This window comes from Pinus tabuliformis, chromosome 5_2, assembly GCF_031772625.1.
Source record: "Pinus tabuliformis cultivar Carrire ecotype Pingquan chromosome 5_2, CPIR1, whole genome shotgun sequence".
NCBI lineage: Eukaryota > Viridiplantae > Streptophyta > Pinopsida > Pinales > Pinaceae > Pinus > Pinus tabuliformis.
The window spans coordinates 261,358,266-261,364,485 of NC_142306.1; positions in this window are offsets into that span (position 1 = coordinate 261,358,266).

A 6,220-nucleotide genomic window follows, 5' to 3' on the forward strand; every position below is an offset into this window, starting at 1 on the left:
TAGAACCCTATATTTCAACAACAATTATAAATGTGTTCTTTATATTTTATTGAAGTTTTATATTACTTTACATTTTGTTCAAGTTATACATATTTTCAACTAACTATGGTAGTGTGTTTCATTTATGTGAATAGTGAAACCACCAAATTTCTTTGTTTCTTGGGACATTAACATTTTTCCTTACATATAAGGTAGAAAATATCTTAAATAAGTAGTTTAAGGTCCTATTCTAGGACCAAAAGATGGTTCAAATAAAGTTCATTGTTGAGGATCCTACATCTAATGAGATCACATGCTTACATGTAGAACCATATATTTCATGTTGACCACCATGTATGCCATTAGCAAGCACACATTCCACATAAATAGCTACAAAGGAGCTAACAACATAGGTAATATCCTTATCATATCTAATAAAAAGAGGGTAGAAAGTTTCTTGATAGAACAAGTGATGAATTAATGTATAATTGAGATTGATGACTAAGATAAATAAAATCTCCATCTAGTTGATATTTCTCATTTAAAAGTGCATGTCAATGTAACAAGAATGATTTTTAGTATTCTCTAACAAGAATGCTCTATGTCATTCCCTATTTTTTATGATTTCTAGTATAATAATGTGTTTGAAAACTATTTATAGCTTATTGATGTTAATATTTCCATGTAATTTCCATTAGAGAATTGAAATAACAAGTTATTATGTGACAAATCGTTCCCCAAGTTACTCATTAGGTTTTCAATGGGAATAGTGTTAGAATTTTGAATTTACTAGTATATCTGACATATACAACCATAAACATATCGAATGAAAATGATATTTAACTTTCCACTAAAGGAATCAAATTAATTTACAAAACATCTCATGGTGTGACATTTAGTCACAAGGATTATTCTAATGGAATCATTCTACCAAATAATGCACATATCAATATTTAAGTCTCCCCTTAAAATCACTTCTAATATAATTATACTTGATATATCAAAAGTTAAATCAAAGTGCTCATGGGTTTCATGTGCATTTTTTGCGATTAAATAATTGTGCTCACATTTGAGAACTTCTAGGTTGATGGATATTGTATTGCCTACATATCTATTGCAATAGCCATATCTTTTTAGCTGATAACATTTCAAGACACTTCTATGACACAAGATTTCATGAGAATTCAATCTTGGTTTATGTTCGATATTGTACAAAAATAACTCGGTCTTTTGCCAAGAGATAAAATGATATAAAATCCATAAGCATAAACTAAGAAGTGCCTCGAAGAAATTTTGTATCCTCATTTATATTATTGTTTAAATGAACCTTTTTTTATTGACTTTGACACATAATTGTAGAAGTACGATGCAATAATTCAATATTATTTAGGAAATATATATTACTAATAATATATCAACATTGAGGAAAGGATACAAGAATAGGTTTATGAGACATAAAGAAATTATCTCTATTTATAACTTTTATAAATAGTTCTTGTTAGCTAACTTACTTTATGGTTTATCTATACAAAAAGTTTCTTATGTCTTTGAAGTGTAGTTTAGGTGTTAGAAATAAGAAAATGGAGAAACATTCTAAAATATATTTCATGCACATTGATTCTATCTAATATACACAATATGTAAAGAACATTGTCTAGACTTGCATAAAACATTATTATTTTTGTATTGTATGGCTTTATATTTCTTTTAATTTGCATCTTCTCTAGATTTGTCGTTGTCTCAATTCTAACGACTCAACAAAATCTTCAAACATAGTTTTGCATTTATTGAGCTCCTATATCTAAGAGGAAGTATAGGGATTATTCAATGTCTATTTTTGCAAAGGAACCACTAGATTAATATATAAAAGACTCAAGGTCATGCCCACTTAATTCTCCTACATAATTAATACCGCTTCCAAAATAAAATACCTAATATTTTTTTATGGGGTTGGCCAAAATTAAGGGTTGCAACCGTTACATTGCAAATACCTTCCACTCATAAGCATTGGAGTGGATCAAATATGTATCACCATTGTCATTAAATAGTAATAAATTGTTATCAAATATAGAGGGATTTGATGAACTTGTCATTGAATTAATTAAAAGGTTCATTCATAACTCAAATGATTACAAACTTCATTAAAAAAATGTTAAAGGGCCATTGAAAAGTTTTTCCAAAACAAATAATTGTATTTAATAAAATTTTAATGGTTTTCAATGAGATATGTATAAGTAAAATGAACAAACAATGTTCAATAATATAAAATTTTCATGTATATAAAGGAGGTCCAACAACGTTTTATATATACTTTTTCCTTAAAAAAAATGTTTACTTATATTGGGACCCATCCCATTGTATAAACTCAAGTGGATATTTCACTTAATAGTGAATCACAAGAGAGTTTCATTTTAAATTTATTATATGGAGTGATACTAAAAATATATTAATATTTATACTGCGCCGAGTTATATTTCCCAGTATCTCTAGTAAATATTATCCTCTCCTGTAGAGTCATATTTTTTTGTTAATTTTTGTTCTCTGTGAAAATTTCACTACTAAAATTTTATTGCAACAACTGGAATTAATTCTTCTAACTGTAAATTAATTTAGTAGTTTATTGCAATGCAAGCAACAAATTAATCACACTACAATCTTCACAAATAAAAATATTGTGGAAGATAAACTAGAAACTGAGAAAATACTGGCACATACACAAAAATATAACACCATTATTTTTGGAAAAAAGTCCCTGGAAAAACCCAACTTGGGAAAAGTGGTGCAACCATTGATGGTTTTTATTACTAAGAAATAGTGAGAAATTTTGAGTACAATAAAATTATGTCAAATGAACAAATCTGTCTAAGAGAAATACAGGAACGAAATTACTAAGTGATTTTACCCTCTCTTCAAGTAATCTCGACACTATATGACCAGTGAAAATCTATCTGCCCAAGTGGCTTGCATAGGCTTTGGGTCACCCTAACATTTCCTATCACATGCACTATCTAAAAAAATTTCCAATCTAGTTGTCTTGCCTATTGCCGACTGGGAAAATGATTTTTGGACCCTCTCGAACATCATCCCAGCCTTTGTAACAAAAAACATCTTCCTATTCAGCCAAATCAAACTGCTCATTTTAGGATTTGCATTGTCTCTACGCAACCTCCTAGAGAAAATTTTCAACCTCCTCTTTCTGACTCTCCAGAACTGCAAAAATTCCTCCAAACTCACTGTCTCTGCAACTCTCTATCACTACTTCCCTTCTTTGGCTCGAACTCTTCCAGTAGGATGTTGCTGCTCTTTGGAAAATTGAACTGCCCAAGGAAATCAATCTCAAATGTGCCCATCCATCTACCCATCTACTTCTTCTTATAATCTCATTGTGGGACTCCAAAAACCAATATTGAAACTTAATCAATGACTAAGATTATTTCCTAGTTGATTCGTGTGATTTTCTAGAGAAATATCACCTTCCTCAATTAATTGTTGTTAAATAATCATTTTCCCTAAGATAGGAAAAAATTAATTACTAATTAATTAACTTGATTAAGGCATTTCTAGGTGGATTTTCTTGAAACCTTCTCTGGGTTATGGAGTCCTGGTGTTTCTTATCTTTTCTTACAACTATTGAGACTATAACACCATCCGATGCTACAAAAAATAACACTCCATCTTAGCGAGGAAGGTTATACTGTTGAACTTCTCCAACACCATGTCTCTGCATCACCTTATGTACACACTACTAATGTCTGGCCACTATGACTGCCTGCCACTACACACCAACAATTGCAAAAAACTAATGTTGCATATGTGATTTTGTTGAAACTATTATACTGTTGCTAAATCTGAATCTACACTTCAACTCCCTCTCAACTATTATTGTTGCTACTACAACTACTACAACTGACAAGCATTTGAAATATTGAATCAACTGACATGTCTTTGTGCTATATGTGTCTCCTAAGAGGATTCCTAGTACTATCCTTTATATTTTCCACTAGGGAATATGTACTGCTACTGACTTTGCTACTAAGCCTCTTTCTCTACTCTCGATACTGCTTTGTGCTTTTCAACACTTGACTGCAACTAATATGCAACTATCACTCTAGAATTTGACTCCATCAACTGATTTTGATTCATCTCACTACTTGATATTTTTGACCCTTGTAGAAAGGTAATGGTCCATGAGGAAGACACCTCATTAGACCCTACCCAAACCTCTATGCAACTTTGAGATTATAGCTCTATATCACCCCATCTCACTCCTGGAGGTATAGTTGTAAACATGGCGAAGTCTTCCTCCAATGTAGAGGATAATTTTTCTATCTCTGTGGATGTTATGGCATGTTCCTGCTTTTCATTCTTATCCTTATTCCTTTGAGGACAATGACTATTGTAGTGGCCAAATGTGCCACACCTGAAGTACTTGACCTTAGGTAGTTCCTTATTTTTCTTCTTCTCCCATAATCCTTGGCTGGGAGCCTTTGATGCAAGGGTTGCATTTTCTTCCTCCTTTTTACCTTTCAGACCCTTAATGCTACTTTCATTAATGGATGTCTTCACAAGTGCGTAGCTCATATCCTCCTACTACAAGTCTAACCACATTCTATCCCACCTAGGTAGAATATCTTGTCCCAAAATTCCTTGGATGAAGATCTCCAAATTCTTTGAGACAGTGTTCATTGCCAAACATACAAGCTTTGAGTCCTTCGGTGCCTCCCCAAATATTGCAATTTGATCCCAAATTTCCTAAATTTTGGTGAGGAAGGGATCAATGCCTTCACCCTTATACATCCTAATGTCTCTCAACTTCTCTTTTAGGAACATCTTTTGCTACTCAGAAGGATTCTGATATAGCTAAGTGAGAGCATCCCACATCTCCTTGGCAGTGTTCTTTCTAGATACATGTGAGACTATATGGTCCCGAAATCCATCCATGGCCATCCTCTTTTCCTAAGCTATCTCTTTCTTCTACCTTTTCAGGTGATCTGCATCGATCGATACTGCTACAATGCTCTGTGCAAAGATCTTCAGGCCATGTTGTTACAGGGAAAAGTGTCTACACAAAACTGCTTATCCCACTAAGGTGTGATAGCTACCTTAGAAACAAACAAAGTAAAGCTACTTTCTTTTTTCCTTTATGAAGTATAGATGAGAGAAGAACGAAGAAGACCAACCTCTGTCTCATGCTAATCTCCTAGTTCGATTCCTCTCCCTCTTTATAGTCTTTCGCTACTTGTTCCCTTGCACGCCCAGCTTCACAGAGTACCTGTAAGATCACAGTAGCATAGCACTATACAAGAACATGGATCTATAATCATAAACAATCTAGGATCAGATGTAAATTGACCATACAAATGCATAAAAACATAAATTACACAAGAGTATGGAGGAAAACTTGAATAGCTTTTATTGATAAACAAGAAAGAGCCAAGGGAGTTACAACCAGTTGTTTTGACCCAACATCATCCTCTCAGCAAGGAAGCCCCTCTTCACCTCATACAAAGCTTAGATCACCCAACAATTTGATGTTATCTCAAGAAACCAACAGTAATTCCTTACAATATGCAAAATTCCAGCCTCTGGATCTCTGGGATGAGGGATCCATATATAGATATCTGTAAGGGAGATGAGTCAGCTTGTGACTTGATTAGTGTCTTCCCTATGATAGTTCTTGCTTCCACTTGGAGATTGATGATCTCTTACTCATCCTTGGTTGAATTTAGAGAGGTAAGTGTCACAGGAGAAGTTTCTGGAAGTTTCCATGCCTCTCCACCTCGCGGAATGACACTGCCATTTGTCACTTCTCGCCCATCGCACCCCATAGAATTGATTTTTGAAATGCAACGCACCCACATAGTGTATTTAGGTGAGATGCAACACACTTTGCCTATGGAGCAGCTGAAATGATCCTATCTTGACCAGTTCTGAGCAGTGTTTCATGGAGAACTTCTGGGAGAAGCTGTAATCAGTTGACCTTGTTCCTTTAGGGGTTAGAACAACACTTTTAGGGACTTAGGAGCCCTTGGTTTATGGACATTTCATGCTTGGGGTTGTAGTGCCCAAAAATGTCTATAACAGTTGCCCCCTAAAGCATGAGGTCGTTAATCTTTTGATGTTGGGTGAAATGCTTTATTATGAGGATCTGAAGTTCTTTCAAGCTGGGAGGAGACCTGTAATAAGATACAATACAATACATTATCTTCAAAATATTTTTCATGATCTAGCTGAGGCGGTC